The following is a 21,459-nucleotide window of genomic DNA, read 5'->3' as shown; positions in this document are numbered from 1 at the left end:
CTTTGCTAGTTACCTTCTGTGGGTATCTAGTTGCAGGCTTCAAGGAAATGCAGAGTGCAAAATACAGAAGATATCAGATATATGAATGAGTTTTGGCAACTGCATGTCTCCCTACTGTGTTAATCCACATAATTAAAAAAAAAATCTATTCATAAGATTTGTGACCATTTCTGGCATTCATTTTCCATCCCCATCTGCCCTTGAGACAGAGGTAGAGAACCAACTTCTTAAACCCATGCAGTTCAGTAAGAGTACCGCAGCTTCACAATTCTGAGCCAACAATGGAAGATGAAGAAACATTAGTTTCCACCAGCAGAGCTGCTAAAGTTACTCTATTCCACTGGGGTGAGACATGCTCTAGATTTTTTTTTAATACGATCTTCTGCTGCTGTTACTGGGCCAGGAATCGGGACAGTATTTCAAATCTATTCCAGTGGGTCAACTTTAAAGAGTGTGTTTTTTTTTAGAATAAGATGTCTTTCATAATTTCTTGATTTACACTGGCCATGATGTAATGTGACAGGGAGGTGGGGGGGGTGGGGGTGGAATTTGTCATCTACTGCTGTATCTTTTGAAGCATTACTGTTAGAAGTTTGTTCACATTGTGATCCAGATGCCATGTGAGCTGTTCTTCCTCGTAATCTAATGATTATTTTTGGTATATCGTCTCCCACTGAGTATATCCGAGTACAGAGATGAATGGTCATTTTTCAGCTCTGTGAAAACTTCATATGTTTAATACCAGTAAGAGAGAGACTTAAGTAAATATTACCATGGCAACTACCACCAGCTGTATTAGCTAATAAACAGCAACTCCATTCCATATCTCCATGGCACCAGGCATTAGTATTCAGATTGTTGTACTCCATGGGATAGATTAATTGAAACAACATTAAAAAAAATTGTTTCTGCTTTGAATTCTCAAAAGTGAAATATGATATTCTCAGTAAAATTCTTAACTTCAGATCTGACATGAGAAGAAAGGAAAAAGAGATGGCCAGAGAAAAGGGGGAGAAGAGAGACTGCCCAGAGTGGCAAGGACCCTTCTGTATTTTGGCTGCCTTTCCATGGCCAGTGGGAAGCATCGCTGGATTTGATGAATGGGAGTGAGGTTTGCGGGATTTTTCTGAGTTGCATTCACCATTCTCATCGTGGGGTTGGTGGTGGGGGGGGGGGGGGGGTTAGGGTTAGGGTTAGGGTTAGGGTTAGGGTTAGGGTTAGAGTTAGGGTTAGGGTTAGGGTTAGGGTTAGGGTTAGGGTTAGGGTTAGGGTTAGGGTTACTGTAATGCATCCAGTGAGGAACTTTGGATGGTGTATCTGAAAACATTGTTAAAGGCTCAAGTTGGGTCATTGGAAGTGTTTACTGTTTGCTGTCTCATTGACACCAATGTGGACAGGGGAGCGTGATCTACCCACCCCCCCCCCCCCCACCCACGCTGAAGTCTGCAATCTGCTCCTATGTCAAAGTAGGAGTGCTGAGTACACAGCATTGTGGCAGCCTGGTGTTGAACATGATTATGGAGGAGATGTTGTTTTCCACCTTCCTGTTAGACAAGAAGCCAATGATCCAGTTGTGAGTGGGTTGCTGAGGCCAAAGTTTTAAAGTTTGTGGATGAGTTCACCGAGGACTATGGTAATGAACGTGTTGATGAGGTCAATAAAAACTGGGATGTTAAAGCTCTCGTTGGTGTCCAGGAATTTGAGGACCCAAGTTGAGGGCCATGGAGATGGTCTCTGCTATGGACCTGTTTGAATGGTAGGCAAATTGAAGTGTGTTGAGGATGGCTGGAGGCTAGAGTTGAAATGAGCCATCATCAACCTCTCAAAGTAATTCCCAACGGTGGATGTCAGAGCCACCGATTGATAATAACTTAGACCTGTTATTGTGCTTTTCTTCAGTACATGTATAATAGTCATCTTCTTTAAGCAGATGAGAATCACTGTTTAAATACAGGGGACATAAAGCCTACAAATAAATGATAGAGCTGTATTACCATGTTCGCCTGCTTTCCAACATGAGTTACCGAGAATTAATTGGAATCCTTTTCCCTTCCCTAACCAAGTTGACAAATGATGGATGTGATATCCCCAAGCAACACTCTGTATGTGATCACCAAACTTAACAAAGAGATTGAGTGTGAAATCTCTCTGATGTTTTTCAGGAAGCCAACTTATCATTTTAAAGGTTACTTATGCTAAATTTCAAAGTGTGTGTTTTAATTACTTTTCATGATCTAGGTGTCAGTAGCATGGCCAGCACTTACTGCTTAAGCCTTATTACCCTTGAGAATGTGATAGTAAGCCATCATTTTGAACATCAACAGTTCTTCTATTGAAGGCATTGTAGTGGGCTGGACTGATCCACAAGCGAACCGGGTCACGGAGGTGCAGACTTTCACTGGGCTGACATCACAATGGTCCCAGTAGGGTCTGCAAAGGATCATGGGAGTGGTGCTCTTGGAGAGTACCAGTAAAGTCAGTTGGTTGGTTCAACTCACTCACAGCTTCTGCATGGGTTTTTTCTTTCGTTTGCTGCACAACGCACTCACCATATTGATAACCCCAACGGTCCAAAATGGCATTTTGGACCCTACGATGAATGACACGAGCGCACAGAATGTAGTCTCGCTGAAGTTGCCAACCTTTTGGACCTCATAGTGGCTAGACTGGTTCAAACTGGCTGAGGCCCAGTTTCAGGTCAGGTAGATCACCGCAGACTCCACAAGATATTACTATGTGGTCAGTTTGCTTGACCAGGAGACTGCTGGACAAATCATTGACTTCTCACATCATCCACTAGTCGTTGATAGGTATGAGGCAATTAAGGTGTTCCTTATCTCCACCTTTGGCCTTTCCTGCCACAAATGAGCAGCACGGCTGCTCCACATGGACAGCCTGGGCAACCGCATACTATCCGCCCTTATGATCGATATGCTGGCATTAATGGACGGGCACAGGCCCTGCTTACTGTTCAAGCGGATAATTCTCAAACAGATGCCGGAAGTTGTCCCACTCTTGGACACTTCCACAACATCCTGCGCCAGGGCATTCAACTCCAACTGGATAGCCCGTTTCGGCCTACCTTCCAATATCACATCAGACAGGGGGGCGCAGTTCATGTCTGACCTATGGGCAGCACTGGCGCGGTTCCTAGGGACCCAATTGCATCACACCATGTCCTACCACCCACAGTCTAACAGCCCAGTGGCCCGGTACTATCGGCATTTGAAAATGGCCCTCACGGCCCGGCTCCGAGGCCTGGATTAGGTAGACGAGCTCCCTTGGGTGATCCTTGGCATCTGCACAGTGCCGAAGGAGGATATTGTGATGAATCTGTGTCATGCTGTCAGTCTTTCGCTGTGCTTAGTCTGCTCTCCTGACATTCGAAGTGTATTATCTCTATTACTAAAGACATTCCCCTTGGGTATAACTGTATACGTGCCCATTATCATTCATTATTGTATTATTAGGTTTCTACTAATAAAAGCCATGATTTCTGGTTAACTACACAGCCTTTGGTTTCTTCATTTACTGGCACTTCAGCTATGTCCTCCACTGAGCTTGTCTATGGGGCCCACTGACAGTCCCAGAGAGCTTGTGCCAGCAGCTCGCAGCCAGGATAAAACACCTACGGAGCTGCTAACATGACTTTGCAAGAAGGTGGGCACCCTGGTCCCCGTTGCAACCTCGCACCATGGTCCAGCTCCATCCTCTGTCCCAAAGGATCTTGAAGACTGCAAATACATATACATCTTCATAAGAAGAGGGGCACACCAGACACCCCTTCAGTGCCCAAATGAGGGTCCATACAAGGTGTTATGGCACAATGGGACTACATGTCTTTTAGACATTGGGAGTAGGCAGGAAAAGTTCACAATCGACCACCTCAAATCGACACACCTGTACCTCAACCAACCAGTAACTGTTCTAGCCCTGCAGCAGAGGTTGGCCTCCCAAATGTATGAACTGTTTATGAACTGTGGACTCAGCACCTCCAAACACTGATTCTGTGGGGAGTGGGCTGACATCACAGTAGTCCTGGTTGGTGGGGAGGGAGGCGGCACAAAGGATCATAAAAATAGTGCTGATAAGGTCTCAGAGAGTTCCATTAAAGTCAATTGGTTGGTTCAAGACACTCAGCTTCTTTGTGGTTTTTTTTTCCTTTTGTTCGCTGCATAGAACACTGACCGCAATATTCCCATGATTTTGTTAGATCAGGAGTTCCAGTATTAAGGCCAATGAAGGTACAATAAATATATCTATTCTGATAGTTATTACCATAAAATATTCCAACAGATTGGTCAAAAATAACTTCCCTTTCATAAATCCATGTTGACCCTGTATAATCCCATTGTTCTCAAATAGATTCCATCATTTCCTTTACTGCTGCTGTCAGGTTAATTGGTCAATGGTTCCCTCATTTCTCTTTCCCTCCTTTCTTAGTAGGGTCATATTTGTCACCTCATGTTTTTTTGAATTCACCATGGTTCAGAATCTACAGAAGAATCTGCTGCTGGGGAAGACCTCAGCAGTTTAAGTCACATCAGTGGGAGAAAAATAATTGTTGACATTTCGAGCCAAAACTCTTCATCAGGATTGATGATCTCATCCCTCTTCTTTGGTACTACCTGCCCGTATCCATATTGCCACTTGATTCTTCTGCTCTCGCCACTCCCCAACTCCCCGCCCCATTTGGTTCAATCAGGTCTCTTTTCAAATTACCATTCTCATCTTCTCTACTTAACAGATTCCAGCTCTGAATCCTTTGTCTTTTAATCACCCACTCCATCCTATATGACTCATTTTCATCCACGTGCACCGTTAAGACTTCTCGGAATATTACCTATTTCAATTAAGACGCATCTTACACGTCTAAACTCCAGCAAGTATATATCAGACAATAACCCATGTGTTAGTTTAGTGAAAATTCTCTGGACAGCTTCCAATGCACTAACCTTCCTTAAATAAGGGGACCTATACTGTGCATAGTATACCAAGTATTATTTTTCAATCTAATAGAACCCTCTGGAGTCTAGTGAATTTTGGAAAATTAAAACTAATATAAACTATCTCACTTTCCATTTGGACCCATAAACTTGTCAGCCCACAGATCCACTCAGTGCCATTTTCCTAGTGACCAAGTATTTTTCTGAATTCCTTCCACTTTCCCAATTTTCACTTTAAAATGGTACTAGTATAGTCTATATTGATCAGTGATGATAAATACATATAATTAATTTGTCATCTCCCTGCTTTCCATGATTAAATCCCACACTTACGGTCCATATGACAAATGCTCACAATGTTAACTTTTTTCAAAATATTTAGAAAAACATAATCTATTTTTATATTCTTAGTAAACTTTATTTCATACTTATTTTATTAATGTGTTGTCACTCTTTTGTATTCCATCCAAACTTTTCTCCTGATGTCTATCTTAACATTTTATCACCAATGTTGGAAGTTTGGAATGGTTCTTTCTCACTGACATGGATTTAACCTTTATATGACCAACTGGCCAATGTATTCAAGGATATCTTCAACATCTCACTCTGACAAGGCATGGCACTCACCTGTTTTAAACAGGCCTCAATTGTACCAGTACCCAAGAAGAGTGTGGTCACTTGCCTAAGTAACTATCAACCAGTAGCAATCATATCCACAGAGATTAAATGTTTTGAGTGGCTGGTGTTGAAGCATATCAGCTCCTGTCTGAACAGTGTCGTGGATATGTTCAGATTTACCTACTGCAGCAACAGGTCTATGACAGATGTCATCTCACTAGCTCAATGCAAAGCCCTGAAAAACCAGGACAGCAAAGATGCTTACATTGGAATGCTCTTTATTGACTACAGTTTCACATTCAACACCATCATCCCTTCAAAACTGATCAGCAGACTCCAAGACCTAGGCCTCAACACCCATCTGTGTAATTAGATACTGGATTTCCTCACCTCCAGACCCCATTTAGTTAAGATTGGCAAGAATATTTCCTCCATAATTTCAATCAGTACTGTAGCACCCCACAGCTGCATATTTATCCCCTGCTCTTCTCGCTATACACCTATGACTGTGTGGCTTGATATGACAACACCACCCACAAATTTACTGACAATACCATGGTAGTGGACCATATAAAAGAGGTGATGAGTCAGTGTACTGGAGGGAAATTGAAAACTTGGCTGAATGGTGTTCTAACAATGACCTCTCTCTCAATGTCATCAAAATCAAGGAGTTGATTGTAGACTTTAGAAAGGGAAAACCAGAGGTGGATAATGAAGTGATCATTGGGGGATCAGAGCTGGAGAAGGTGAGCAAATTTAAATTCTTGGGAATTACTATCTTAGAGGATCTTTCCTGGACCCCACAAGCTAATTGCATTGTGAGGCAAACACATTAGTACCTCTGTGAAAGAATGTTTAACGAATATGGTTAACAAAGGGTTAATGAATTGGGTGAGAAAATAGTTGTCTTGTAACATGGTGGGAATGTAATTGCCTTCTATCATGACTTCCCTGTGCTGTAGTGAGAGTAACTAATACCACAAAGAATATAGTGAAAGTAAATAAACCAAGAGTAAGAACACCCTAATATTTCCCATTCATTTGCAGACACCACAAGGGAACATGTTATTGTATAAACAAGAATCACCAGCTGTGTGAAACTCATGTAAAACTTGTAGAGTCTAATGCAGACCCCTGCCCAAATGTGTATAAAAGTGGGGTGAACACTGTATGCTTTGAGTTGGGCTCAGTGTAGAGAATGAGTTACTGAACTATTTCTTTGCACTCCTCATTTCCATTAGCATTAGCAAGTTTGAATAAAGAAACTGTTGTATGCTTAATTGGTTCTGCTGTTTGTTTTATTACAGTGCAAGCTGACTTTCACATTGGTGTAGTCAGCAGGATCTTGCCAAGACAGAAGTCACTTTGGATTGAGTTAGAGGTCATCAGTTTTTGGACAGAAGAAGGAGGTTAAAGAGGCATCTTCAGATCCATTGTATCTGTCTCCTACCCCAGTTTCTGGGAACACTGTGGTCCCTCATCCAAGGTTGATCTGGTTTCCTGCTGAGATCCAAAAAAGAACCAGGATAGAGAAAAAGAAAAAATGTACAGGTCAGTGGAATATATGGTATAAGGCAGGGGTCAGCAACCTTTTTAAAAAAAAAACTCACATTCCACCTTAGGTATTCCCTATGCCATGTGTTCTGTGATTAGTAAGGGATTGCTTAAGGAGGTATGTGAATGGAAAGAAAAAGGTTGAAAACCACTGTTTTTATCATACCTAATTGACTCATTATGTGCACGGTTTCATAACTCCAAAGGAAATGGGTTAATGACAATTTTTCCAAGCAAAATATTTCAGTAACAATTGGGTCTAGATCAGTGGCTCTCAACCTTCCCTTCTCACTCACATACAACCTTCAGCCATCCCTTACCAATCACAGAACACTTATAGCATAGGGATTACTTAAGGTGCAATGTGAGTTTTAAAAAAGTGATTGCCCACCCCTGGTATAAGGTTTAAGATTACACACGATTGCACTGGTTGTACAGATAAATGGATTGAATGGATACAGGATTGCCTGAGGTTAAATTTTAATTTGATCAGTTGGCCAGAGAGGTCCAGATAAAGAGTTATTTTGTAAGGCAGGAGATAAAATATGGATAAGACTAAGGAGGGGGGGGGGGTGCCCCAGTACAACAAAGGTGTTTTTTTTTAATCCGAAACATCGTAAAGAATTTTAACAGATGTCGGCAGCATTAACAAATCGACTGAGTAATGAGGAATGGCTAGTCGAAGGAACATGGTCTGTATGGAATATAGAGAAAGCAGACCTTTTATGAGAAAAAATGTAGGAAAGAAATGCAGAAAGCATATACAGGAATGGAAGAAACAGGGACAGAAAGAATGGCAGAAATCTAAAGAATGAGGCTGGAAAAAAATGCAAGTAATAGAATGATAGTGATACGTACAAAGGAGAGTGCACCCAAAGACTGGGAAGTCTTACATGCTGAGTGTGAGTGGCATGCCAATCAGGAGAAAAAAATACCAGAGAGAGGATGAGAGCAGAGCTAGGCGCCAAATGGTAAACAAACAGAAGGTAATAAAAAACCCCAGGGATTCGATATCAGACATGGCCACCCTATTTCTTGCACAATGATGAAGAATTGGAAGATTCCTTATGGGCAAGACCACCTCCATATATATCCCAGCCATCACAACCCCTGCCACAGCCACCAGCCCCCCCCACCCCCCAAAACCTCAATCCCTGTTTCTCACTAGTTATGAATGAAGAAGGAGGAGGAGTAGCTGGACGAGGTTTCAGACTCAGCTTTGGTGGAGAACTGTTGCTCATTTAGGAAAAGAAGTTTGCCTCCCACTTTCCAGACTCCTCGAGCATTTTTGTTTGTGTAACAATATTGTGCAGGGTGTGAGGAAGAAGGGGGTTAAAAAACTCAAGCTGAATGTACCATTAGCAAAAACTTGAAACCTGCCCTCTAGAGTGCTTCACTTGTAATGGAATGAATCTCCTCTTTTACAAACAGCTGCATTTCAATGGGCAGAGTTGATTCTTGGAAAGATCCAGAAAGCACCAGGGGAGTATTCGTTAGCTGATAAAGAGAAAATTTCTAATATGCTAACATGCTACGTAACATGCGTCAATGTGTCTGAAGCAAAGACGAGATCTGCTTCACTAGAATTTTCTAGAATTAAATTGGCAGACTAAGTAAGATCACAGGTCGACTATCAATTCAACGAAAAAGCCAATTCATGTAGCAGCTTCACAACTATTGGACATTAAAATGACAGTCAAAAAATGGTGTTCTACTCCTTCAGCATTTAATATCCCACTTGCACTCTCAGTTACTAACTTGTACCACAGAAATGTAGAACAAAGAGAATAAGAGGAGAAAAATTGTGCACTGAAGAAACTGCTTGAAAGCTATCAATATTGGACATTTGACCAACTTGATGGAGATTTTAATTTGATTGGGAACAACTGCTTACAATACAATGCCAAGGACACAATATTTTACCATTCAGAGAGCAAGGACATGCAGTACTGAAATATGCTTGCAAGCAGGCAGAGAAAATTAGTTTTGATTATGAAGCAGGGATGCATTATGTTAGGTCTGCTTTGTTCATGAATGAGTGAGACAAACACCAGGCTGAGTCGAAATCAGGGTTCTTTGTTCTTTATTACCGGATTGTAACACTTGCGACTAACAAAGTTAGTCGGAGAATGCATTCTGCCGTTATCAGCAAAATGGTGATTTTTTATACCCTTGGATATGTGCTTAGAACATCATCATATCATTACTTGTCCAATGACTAAAACTGTTGCTATCCTTTCCCTGCTAGCTTCCTGCCTCTCAATCCATCAATGTCTCTCTTATCTTGTAAGTACAAGGATGCATTTACATCTTGTTACAGCCCTGTACATTCCCATCTCATGATGTTTTACCTAACAGGAGTACAAGGACACCTCCCCTTCTTGTTACTGCCCTGTACAGGGTAACTCCCTACACATTCCCATCTCATGATGTTTTACCTTACAATCCCTCCTTTGTCCTCTTTAGAGGACAATCTCGCCCTGACTATGCTACCACCGCGTTACATTAGTTCGCCTATTATTGCCAAGCTCTATACGGGTTCTGTTCACAGGGTAGTTCGGCTGGTGGGCGAGGGCTCCCCCAACCCTCCTTTGCGTACACCCCCCATCCGTCACCCCGATCCCATTGCCCGTTTACAAGTTTCATCCCATTTGCCCCCAAGCAAAAAACTAGCTAACCCCCCGTACATTAGTAAATTCCCAAGTTAACATATGGTCTACAATCTAATTCATAATACTTGTTCTACAATCTGATTAATAATGTTTGTGTTACAATCAATGTTATAATATTTGTTCTACAATCAAGGTTATAATATTTAGGTTACAAGCAAGGTTAAAATTATATGTGTAACAATCTAATTCACAATTATGAACCAGTGCCACCATAAGATGTGTGTCAGCTTTTCTGAAAACAGATCACCGTGCCACTTGAAAGACACAAGCATGTCAGAGCCATTATGAGCTTTCTCTCTTTTTCTCTCTCTCTGACCTTCCTCAACTGCACTAAAATCTGTCCGACAGCCTTTTTAACCCTGCCACCAGATGAACTTGAAGAACTAGATCACAATTGTTTACAGTGTAATCATTTTTTTAAAAACTTTGGCATGACAAGATTTAAAAGACAGTCCCATTGATGGAGCTATGACTTAGTTTGTTGATGGGATAGCCTTTATTGAGATAATACAGGTCATATTGAGATAATACGTTGTCATACCCACACTCCTGTTCGGCTCCGAATCATGGGTCCTCTACCGGCACCACCTACGGCTCCTAGAACGCTTCCACCAGCGTTGTCTCCGCTCCATCATCAACATCCATTGGAGCGCTTACATCCCTAACGTCGAAGTACTCGAGATGGCAGAGGTCGACAGCATCGAGTCCACGCTGCTGAAGATCCAGCTGCGCTGGATGGGTCACGTCTCCAGAATGGAGGACCATCGCCTTCCCAAGATCGTGTTATATGGCGAGCTCTCCACTGGCCACCGTGACAGAGGTGCACCAAAGAAAAGGTACAAGGATTGCCTAAAGAAATCTCTTGGTGCCTGCCACATTGACCACCGCCAGTGGGCTGATAACGCCTCAAACCCTGCATCTTGGCGCCTCACAGTTTGGCGGGCAGCAACCTCCTTTGAAGAAGACCGCAGAGCCCACCTCACTGACAAAAGGCAAAGGAGGAAAAACCCAACACCCAACCCCAACCAACCAATTTTCCCCTGCAACCGCTGCAATCGTGTCTGCCTGTCCCGCATCGGACTTGTCAGCCACAAACGAGCCTGCAGCTGACGTGGACTTTTTACCCCCTCCATAAATCTTCGTCCGCGAAGCCAAGCCAAAGACAGGTCAACACCATTCAGGTTATGTCATTATTCAATATATAAATGAAGTAATAGCGGCGGCTGCCTTCCACCATCCATTGTCTGTGCAGCAATCTGAATTGGATGCCCTTACAGGAGCCTGCATAAAAGGAAAGGGTTTGTCACTTAATATATATATAGACTCTTGATATGCCTTCGGTGTACATGATTTCAGAGCCTTATGGCAGCATCAGGGATTTTTGACATCCTTGGGGACTTCTACTAGAAATACCACTTCTGTTGCCAAACTGCTGATGTCCCTCTCCCAGGCTGCCCACCTCATAATTCCCATACCAAGGCCCAGGACCCTGTATCCCTTGGGAATGCTTATGCAGATGCATCTGCAAAAGCTGCTGATATAAATGGGCCTCTCAGAGTTTATTCAGATTGCGATAAACAGCTTGTAAATAGAATGGTCTTGCCTGATATAGCGGATGTAGTAAAACTTCAGGGGGATGCCCCTGATCATTTGATTAAGCTCTAGAAACAGTGGGGGTGCATCAGAGATCCAGGAAGTTAATTATGAACCACCCCTGCTGGACAAATTTGTGTAGCTGATGCAGTTTTACCTGAACTGCCTAATTACATACATACAATGACACATTTGGATAAGGAGGAAGTGGTAAGAGCGGCACTACAAAAGAAGTGGTGGCACCCTAATTTGAGAAAAGAGACACAAAGAAAGGCACAGGATTGTATTATCTGTCAGAAAAATAATCCTGGTAATGCAATTAAGGGTCCTCCAGGTAGGACATGAATGTCTACAGGTCCTTTTGATGTATACAGATTGATTTTATAGAATTGCCTAGAGTACATAACTATGTACTCTGTCTTGTTATTATTGATATACTTCAAATAGCTGGGAAGGAAGAGAATGGTTTTAGAATTGGGAGCAGGAGTTTTGAGTGGAAATAATTAACAAAATGTAAAATTATAATTTATTATGGCATCTAATTTTGAAACTCCCTTCCTTTTAGCACAATGGGATTTCCTTTACTCAAAGAAATGCAACAATTCAAGAAGGCAGATCATTCTCAAGTACACCTAGGGATGGGCTTTACTGGAACTGCTGTTCTTTCCAGTCGTGACGAGATCCCCCAAAATGAATAATAAATAAATTGATTAGTGGTATTTTTCAATGTTGTACTCGTTTGAAATGATCAGCAATGTAGAATCAGGTCTTTTCAACATGTTAACTACAGCTAACACAGCCACAAAGTGAATAATGAAAGTTCTTCTTGAATGACAGTTCAAAATAAAGTGTACAACATTTTCTTCATTCCCATCAGAAACCAAATGCTCTTCCAGTGACCTTGTCAGCTTTGCTGAATTTGAGGAGGCTTTCTGTTGCAAGTTCATGCCGTTTATGGTTTAAGTTTAGATTGCTCCAACTGTTCCATACAGAACCCCACAACAACAAAATCATTGATGATGTTAGCCTGAGCTGGAGTTGAATATAGTTCTAGATGTATACCCTGGGCAGCAGATAAAAATGTAGAGTATGTCTTGACCTACATGCCCTTAGTGAAAGAATATTAATCATGTGCAAGAACTAAGTGAAAATCTTGAGTCGTTACATTCGCGGGTATGTAATGCATGGAGAAACAAGGAGGACGATATAGATGGACCAAAAATCCAGTCCAGTAATTACATTCTGATAAGGGATTGGGTGCAGAAAAAGTTGGCACCAAGGTGGAAGAGCAAGTGGCGAAAATAGATAATAATTGTACTTATGGATGTATTGGGTTTTGCACTGGGCGTCCTAGCAATGAATGATTTGATGGAGTGGCGTGATGGCGTGGATTGGAGATGTGAAAATACGCCTCTCCCAGCAGAATTAATTAAAACCTGAATTGAAAAAAACTTTAAAAAAAAGATATTGGGACTTGTTTTGAACTTAACTACAATTGCTACAAAGAAAACAAAGGCACAAATTGCAAAGAAAATTACTATTAAAGAGGTTAATATAATTGAAGAAATGGATTCTTGCTTAACGATGGAGCCTTCAGACTTGCCTCTTCTCTCTCCAAAATCGACTCAAGCTGCGATGGCCAAAATCAATGTGACTCGAGTGCTGCTTCTCCAGGGAACTGGTGAAGATGGCATTGGAGTTCAGAAGAGGATGGTTGAACTTCAAATGTCACAAGAACAAATACACGTGCATGAAACTTCACGCATGAACACAACAGAATCGATGTCTCTACATGGAGTAACTGAGCCAGCTAAGTCTGTGTCTGCTAGCTTTGAAAGTCAGACAAGGGCTAAGCAAATAGCTCGTAAACAAGCATGGCTGATCCCAACATCAAGTGAAAAAGAAGAGGAAGAGGGAAGAGAAGAGAAAGAAATGTTTGAAGAACTGGACAGAACAGGATCATCATATCGTAGAGCAGAGCCCCAGTTTACACAAGGTATAGAAGAAGTGAAGTTTGAATTTTCTCAAAGTGCAGATCCTTCAGCTCAACTTTCTATACTTAAGGAACAAATCAAAAGAATAACTAGTCATATGGATTTGCAGTTCATATCTGTAAAGTCTGAATCTAATACACAATTTCAATACCTTAAAGGTGAAATGAATTTTATTAAAATTCAAATGGCAAAATACACTAAAACTAAAGTTAAAGCTAAAGTTCAGAAAATTGAAGAAGACATTCAAGATTATCATTTTGATGTAGAACAATGTAAAGATACAGTTAATCAAATGGAAGATTCTTTTATGGCTTGGGAAATTAAACAGAAGGAACTTTGACAGAAAGTTGATATTTTGGAGAACCATAGTTGTAGAAATAATGTTAAAATTGTTAGACTGAAGATTTTGAAGGTCCCAACCCAGTACAGTTTTTTTAAAGATGGATACTTGAAATTATGAAATTATTTCTGGGACAAGCACCACGCTCTATTCTAATTAGATGTTTACGTTACCAAGATAAAGAAATGATATGATTGGTGGTCCAAAATATTAGGAAAAAGCAAGCCCCCTAATGATTGGAAATAGTAGAGTATTTTTCTATGCAGATTTGAGTATGTCTATTGTTAAAAGAAGAAAATAATTTAATCCTGCAAAATCTTCTTTGAAAGAAGGAATATAAATTTGCTTTTCAATATCCAGCTATACTTAAAGTTTTCTCTGGAGAAAATCAATCATGATTTTTTACCATTGAAGATGAAGCTTCATATTTGCTAATTCATTGCCTAATAATAAACAAGATTCAACTTGAAGCCAATCTCTTCAGTGGGTAAAATTGTGCAAAGATAAGCTGCAAGAGAGATGCCAGGTGTTGGAATGTCGAGAATCGATTTAAATTGACGATGATCAAGTAAACAAGGATCTTGAAGAAGTTTTTCATACTTGATAAATTACATGAATGTGTTTTTATATCTTCTCTCTGGGGGAGGTGGACTTTTTGTCCTCTCCATCCACAGCTGCATGTCACTTAGTGGTGAGAGCCACTTCTCGTATAATAGAGTGGAATAATAGTGTTTCTTTTTAACAGAACAGTACTTTTTTTTTCTTTTTTAGGGGTGTCTTTGTTTTCTTTATCTCTGGAGATGTTAAAAATTTCTGCAGGGCTGGGATCTATCAGGATGAGTTATGTATTTTTACATTAGATATGGCAGTAAATAATTTAAATTTTATAACTTTTAATGTGAATGGGCTTAATAAAACAATTAAGGTAAAAATGTTTTAGCTGATATTAAAAAAAGTGAGAGTTGATATTGCTTTTTAACAAGCGATGCATTTAACTGAAAAGGAACATCAAAAATTAAGAAGAGAAGGGGTAGGTCAAGTTGTAGCTTCTTCCTTTAAGGCAAAAGGAGTTGCTGTTTTAATTAATAAGAAATTACCTTTTAAATTACAGGGAGATTTGTTTTAGTAAATTGTCAAATTTATTCCAAAATCTGGATGCTTATTAATATTTATCCACCTAACATAAATGATGATGAAAAATTTATTCAGGATTCTTTTTATCATCTTGCTGAAGCAAATGAAAATGAAATAATTGGTGGGAATTTTAATTGTTGTCTAGATCCATTATTAGATAAGTCACAAAAATCAGTAACTAGAACAAAAACTTCTAAAAATTTTAACTTTGATGAAGGATTTGAATTTAACCATATAACCATAAAACCGTTTACAGCGCAGAAACAGGCCATGTCGGCCCTATGAGTCAACACCGGTTCACTTCAACAACTCCACTAGCTCAACCCTCCCGCTCTCCGCCCATAACCCTCCAACTCCATCACCTCCATGTACACATCCAACCTTCTCTTAAATAACAGAAGGAACCCTGCCACAATTATCTCTTTTGGAAGATCATTCCATTCTGCCACCATTCACTGAGTGAAAAAGCATCCTCTAATATTTCTCCTAAAGTTTTGTCCCCTTACCCTTAACTCATGCCCTCTTGTTCCAACCTCCCCTGCCCTCAAGAGAAAGAGTCTGTTTATGTGTAGTCTGTCTATCTTTTCATGATTTTAAATACCTCTATCAAGTCCCCTCTCAGCCATCTACATTCTAATGAATAAAGTCCCAGTCTCCTTAATCTCTCCCTGTAATCCAGATGCTGTAAGCCAGGCAACATCCTTGTAAATCTTCTTTGCACCCTCTCCACCTTATCTATATCCTTTCTATAATTTGGAAACCAGAACTGAGCACAGTACTCCAAACCTGGCCTCACCAATGCCTTCAACAGCCGCAGCATCACTTCCCAGTTCCTATACTCTATACTATGATTTATGAAAGCCAGCATATCATATGCCTTCTTAGCCACCCTGTCTACATGGGAATCCACCTTCAGTGATATCTGTACCATAACCCCCAGGTCCCTCTGTTCCTCCACGCACCTCAGTGCCCTCCCCTTAACTGCATATGTCCTATTCTGGTTATTATTACTGAAATGCAACACCTCACACTTGTCTACATTGAATTCCATCTGCCATCTTTCAGCCAAACAAACCAACCCCTTCTGTAATCCAAGAAAACCTTCCTCAATATCCACCACTCTCCCTATTTTCATATCATCCGCATATTTGCTTACCCAGTTAACCACACCCTCCTTTGAAGAGAATTAAATCCAAAAGAAAAGGATTATTCATTTTATTCTTATAGACATGATTCTTATTCAAGAATAAGATTTGTTTTTAATTTCAGCCCAATTACAAGGATGGGTTACACATGCAGAATATAGGGCTAGGATTTTGCCAGATCATTCACCTCTTTTGATTTCATGTGCAGGTTCAGAAAAATAAAAATAATTTTATAGATGGAGGTTTAATCTATCATTATTGAGAAACTGATTGCTGTGATTATAAAAGAAAACAAATTCAGGAATATTTAGGTATTAACTTTGACTCTGTTGACAATAAATTTGTTTTATGGTATGCTTTAAATGATTATTTAAGAGGTCAAATAATGTTTTTCTACTAAAATTAAAAAGGATCATCTTAAAGATATAGATAATTGGAATAATAGAGGTTTTAGAAAAAGATTTGCATAAAATTACAGCTGAAAGGAAAAATATAGATTTAATAAATAAGAAATTATATTATAATTTGATACAAAGTTATAGAACAGAGAAATGAATTGAGAAAATTAGACCGAAATATTATGAATTGGGGGAAAGAGCAATAAGATTTTAACTTGGCAATTGAAGATGGAACAGATTTCAAGGACTATTAATGCTATTAAAAGAAATTCAAAAATTATTTATGCCTCAAGATATAAATGATTCTTTCAAAGATTTTTATTGTAATTTATATACATCTCAATCTAATAATGATGAAGTTAAGATTAATAACTTTCTATCTTAAATTCATCTTTAATATTTAAATTGCCAAGATTGGAAAGATTTAGATTCCCTGTTTACAGTTAAAGAAATTATTAAAGCTCTTAATTTTGTACAAAGTGGTAAATATCCAGGGGAGGATAGTTTTCGATTGGAATTTTATAAGAAATTTAAGTTTTTGATAATACCTCCCTTAATGGAGGTATTAAAACAAGCAATGGGGACCCATTCTTTGCCGGAATATTTTTCAAATGCAATTATAATTGTTATACTTAAGAAAGATAGAGATTTATTAAAAAAAGAATCATATTAACTAATTTTGTTATTAAATGTTGGTTATAAAATTATAGCTAAAATTTTAGCAAATAGAATAACTAGATATTTACTGAATTTCATTCATATGGATCAATCTGTTTTCATTAAAAATGATATCCTGCAGACAATTTTACTAAATTAATTAGTTTTAATTCATATGTTTCAGAAGAAATCAGAGTTGGCATTCGTTTTATCTTTATGTGCTGAAAAGGCTTTTGATAGATTAGAAGGGAGTTATTCATTTAAGGTCTTGGAAAAATTTGTACTTGGATCAGTCTATTTATCAATTGGATTTAAATTTTATATCAAACTCCTTCTGCTAAAGTTATGACTAATGGACAAGTTTCTTCAGCTTTTCCATTAACTAGATTGATTAGACAAGTATGTCCATTATCTCCAACTTTATTTATTTTAGCAATTGAACCTTTAGCACAATTAATAAGACAAGATATTAATAGTAAAGAAATTAAAGTTAGCAGTGATTAAGACTAATTTGCTTGCTGATGTTTTGATATATATAACAAATCCTATTAATTCTTTGCATTCATTGTGTATGAGATTGAAAGAAAATGGTAAAATATCAGGTTATAAAATTAATTGGGGTAAGAGTGAAATTATGCCATTGGTTGAGGGGATTATAATCAATGTAAACAAATTGTTTTTCAGTGGTTGTTTTTCCAGACTCTTTTGTGTAGTCTTCCAAAGGCGCTATTTGCCTTGGCGAGTCTGTTGTCTATCTCATTGTCGATCCTTGCATCTGATGAAACGGTGCAGCCGAGATAGGTAAACTGGTTGACCGTTTTGAGTTTTGTGTGCCCGATGGAGATATGGGGGGGATGGTAGTCATGGTGTGGAGCTGGCTGATGGAGGACCTCAGTTTTCTTCAGGCTGACTTCCAGGCCAAACATTTTGGCAGTTTCTGCAAAGCAAGACGTCAAGCGCTGAAGAGCTGGCTCTGAATGGGCAACTAAAGCGGCATCGTCTGCAAAGAGTAGTTCACGGACAAGTTTCTCTTGTGTCTTGGTGTGAGCTTGCAGGCGCCTCAGATTGAAGAGACTGCCATCCGTGCGGTACCGGATGTAAACAGCGTCTTCACTGTTGAGGTCTTTCATGGCTTGGTTCAGCATCATGCTGAAGAAGATTGAAAAGAGGGTTGGTGCGAGAACACAGCCTTGCTTCACGCCATTGTTAATGGAGAAGGGTTCAGAGAGCTCATTGCTGTATCTGACCCGACCTTGTTGGTTTTTCAAAATATGGAGCCCATATTTATAATATGTTGCTTTGAAGATTTACAACTCTTAATAACTTATCCTGATGGTGATTTTCATCTCCCATAGTTGTTGATTTGAGGATGTGTATGTAATCCTTGACAATCTCCTTTTCTTTCTTTTCCTTAGGGGTTAGAGTGGGAGGGGGGAGGGTGATAGGGTGGGAGGGAGGGATTAGGGTTATACCACATTTTTTTTAACATTTATATATATATATATATATATGTATATATATATGTAAAATTTATTATTAATTGATAATTGTATTTGTTTTTGTGGTTTAAAATATGAAAAAAATGAATGATTTGATAAAGAAGAAGGAAAATCTAAACCAGATGCTTAAATGAGAATGGTAGATCATAACATAGCAAAAATAATTTTACTTTATTTGCTTCCTTTCATTCTATTGATCTCAACAGGAAGAGAAGATTTAAAAATATATATTTTAAGTTTGTTAGAGGGATTGTTTTTTTCCATAGCATAGCTTCAAGGTGTAATAAACCAAGCTCGAAATTCAAGCTAAATAATATGCTGGGGTCTGCCAATTACAGGTCATATAATTAGTTATGAACAGAGAGTGGGCTCAAAAATGAACCATATTCTGTGGTTGAAAACTTGCCTGAATGTTGTACTAACAACGACCTCTCACTTTCACTCCCGCTAGCGTTATCAAGGTTGCATAAAGAAACTGTTGTATACTTAATTGGTTCCGCAGTGTTCTGCTGTTTGTTTTATTACAGCACGGGCTGATTTTCACACCTCTAGTTCCTCAGAAGTTTGCAGAGGTTTGGTATATCTTTGGAAATCTTAGCATAGTTCGACAGAAGTGTAGTGGAAAGTGTGCTGACTGGCTGCATCATGACTTGATATGAAGACGCCTGGGATTGTTTGGTTGTGAAAGCTAAGCAGGCACTGGACTGGTCAGTACTTGGAGGGGAGACTGCCTAGGAACACAGGTTTCTGTGAGGGGCGCTGTACAAAAGTTAAAGAATTTCATGTACGTTACATTCTAAATGTGGCAGTATTAAGTGATAATAATGGAACATTTGCCTTTACCTTACAGACAGCATGGGATTTGAACTGTGGACACGATTGCTGGCGCTGTAAAGATGTTCTGTTAACTGCCACCCTGTATAAACTGTATGAACTCTGACAATAAATCTGAACTTTGAACTATATTCTAAAAGATCCCTTTAAATTTGTCTCTTGACTGACCAATCTCTTAAGCTGTTGGTTTAGACATTAGACCTATTATTTTCTCCCTCAAATTGAATGTAAAATTCAATCACTGATCCCCCACAGGTGCCATAATGATCAGGTCATGAATGAATCCCATCTCATTATAAAATACCAGAATTACTGTTTAGCTCAAATAAATTATCCTAACAACATTCCAATAACTGCTCATCTAGGCTACTTTTTTCCATCTAATACTTGCAAAGAATATACAGGTTAAAATTCCTCCTGATTATTGATATAGCTTTTTTGACAAGCTCAAATTATTTCTGACTTTATACTCTGACCCACTGTGTGGTTATTGATAGGGAACCTGTGCATTCCTCCCACAAGTGATTTTGTGGCTCGAGATTTTAAGCTATATTGAATTGGCACAGACAGGAAGTTGAGGCCTGGGGTAAATCAGGCCTGATTAGATGAATTGCATGGCAAGCTATAGGAAAAATTGTGGCCTACTTCTGCTTCTATTTTCTTGTTATTTTGTTAATTCTTTCTCATCTTCCCCCAAACCACTTCTCTATCCAGTTTCCTGATCTTAGGCCATCCATCTATATCCATCATTAATGAATAGAACCCTCCTCCAACTTTTCCACATATTGACCTCTCTAAATAGCACTCACTTTCAAAATTCCTGAGATACATAGCCCTGACATACTCATTTATGTCTAGAGTAAAGCACAAAAGTCTGCAGATGCAGTGATTGAAGTAAAAACACAATGCTGATGAACTCAGCAGGTCAAACAGCATACTTTATATATGCTTAAGTATATTCCTTGCCCTATAAAGTACACTGTTTGACCTGCTGAGCTTCTCCAGCATTGTGTTTTTATTTATGTATACTTCTTTTATATCAAGTGCTCAGGGCCTTCAGATATAAAGCCTTTTTATTATTTTAACATCTAGTATTTACTGATTTGTTCTCTCTTTTCCTTCTTATCAGTCTCGTCACCATTTCTTATTTGTACCTTCCTGTCTAGTCTTGTTTCCATACCCTGATTTATCTATCTTTTCCCCACAATTTAGCTTAAAATTCTCTCTCCCTTCTGATTTTTGTAGAAAGGTAGTTCGACTGCGATTCAGGTATTGTATAGACCAACCCTTCTGTCCAGCTCCCACTTTCTTCAGTACTGATGCCAGCCACTCACATCTAATTACCTAATCAACTAATCTGAATAAAGCACTCAGTGACATTTGATTCACTTTATTGTTTTTCACTAAACAGTGGGAATGAGCAATTAGCACATTTGCTTTTGCCCAAATATCTACCTGTACCCACATTTCACAAAGAGCTGCATAACATTTAATTCAGTCTCAATCACACTTCAGGATTCTTTCACACTCTGCATTATATGTTCCAAATGCAAGCAAATAGATTCAAAAGAAACAAACATGGGATCCACCATTAGACACTAAATTCACAGAATGCAGAAATGCCTTCATGCATGGCACAGCAAAAGGCCACTCTGCCCAACCAATCTATGCTGATATTTGTGCATTATCCAAATCAAATGGAATACCAGTACACCCTCCTCCACAACGCGTTTTTACAGCTTCTTCCGAATGCATTTCTACCATTCCCCCTCTCTTTGAGGGTGTTTCACATTTTCACCACTCTTTGAGTAAAGGAGTTTCTTCTGCAGTTCCCTTTTGGGAACTAATTTGTACTCTTTCCCACACATGGAAATATACTTCATCCGCTCAATCAAGACCCTTTACAATTAGAAAGACCCTGCCCCAGCTTCCCTTTCTCAAGAGAACAGGGACACAGTTAAGTCCACTCACGAGTCTGAATGGCACGAACATTCCTCCTCAGAAGATTCAAGCCAATGCACAGAATGCAACTTACAATCGGTCTGTCTGGGACCCTTGAGTTCCACCACGCCAGG

General features: G+C 39.3%; 1 protein-coding gene and 1 long non-coding RNA gene across 3 annotated transcripts in view; one reads left to right on the top strand and one right to left on the bottom strand.

Moving 5' to 3' along the window:
• The window catches only part of LOC138760449 (potassium channel subfamily K member 12-like), a 96,477-nt gene that overhangs the window by 74,519 nt on the left and 499 nt on the right, over window positions 1-21,459 (bottom strand). The window lies entirely within an intron of this gene.
• On the top strand, window positions 841-19,499 carry LOC138760450 (uncharacterized). Of its 2 annotated transcripts, none has more exons than XR_011355616.1 (3): window positions 841-1,111; window positions 6,872-7,115; window positions 19,401-19,499. It is a non-coding gene; the product is annotated as an uncharacterized lncRNA (long non-coding RNA). The 2 variants fall into 2 exon arrangements; XR_011355617.1 differs by lacking the exon at window positions 19,401-19,499 and adding an exon at window positions 11,949-12,264.

This window comes from Narcine bancroftii, chromosome 4 (assembly GCF_036971445.1).
Source record: "Narcine bancroftii isolate sNarBan1 chromosome 4, sNarBan1.hap1, whole genome shotgun sequence".
In the NCBI taxonomy this organism is placed as follows: Eukaryota; Metazoa; Chordata; class Chondrichthyes; order Torpediniformes; family Narcinidae; genus Narcine; species Narcine bancroftii.
The sequence above is the reverse complement of the archived record's forward strand: the minus strand, read 5'-3'. Positions and strand labels throughout refer to the sequence as shown.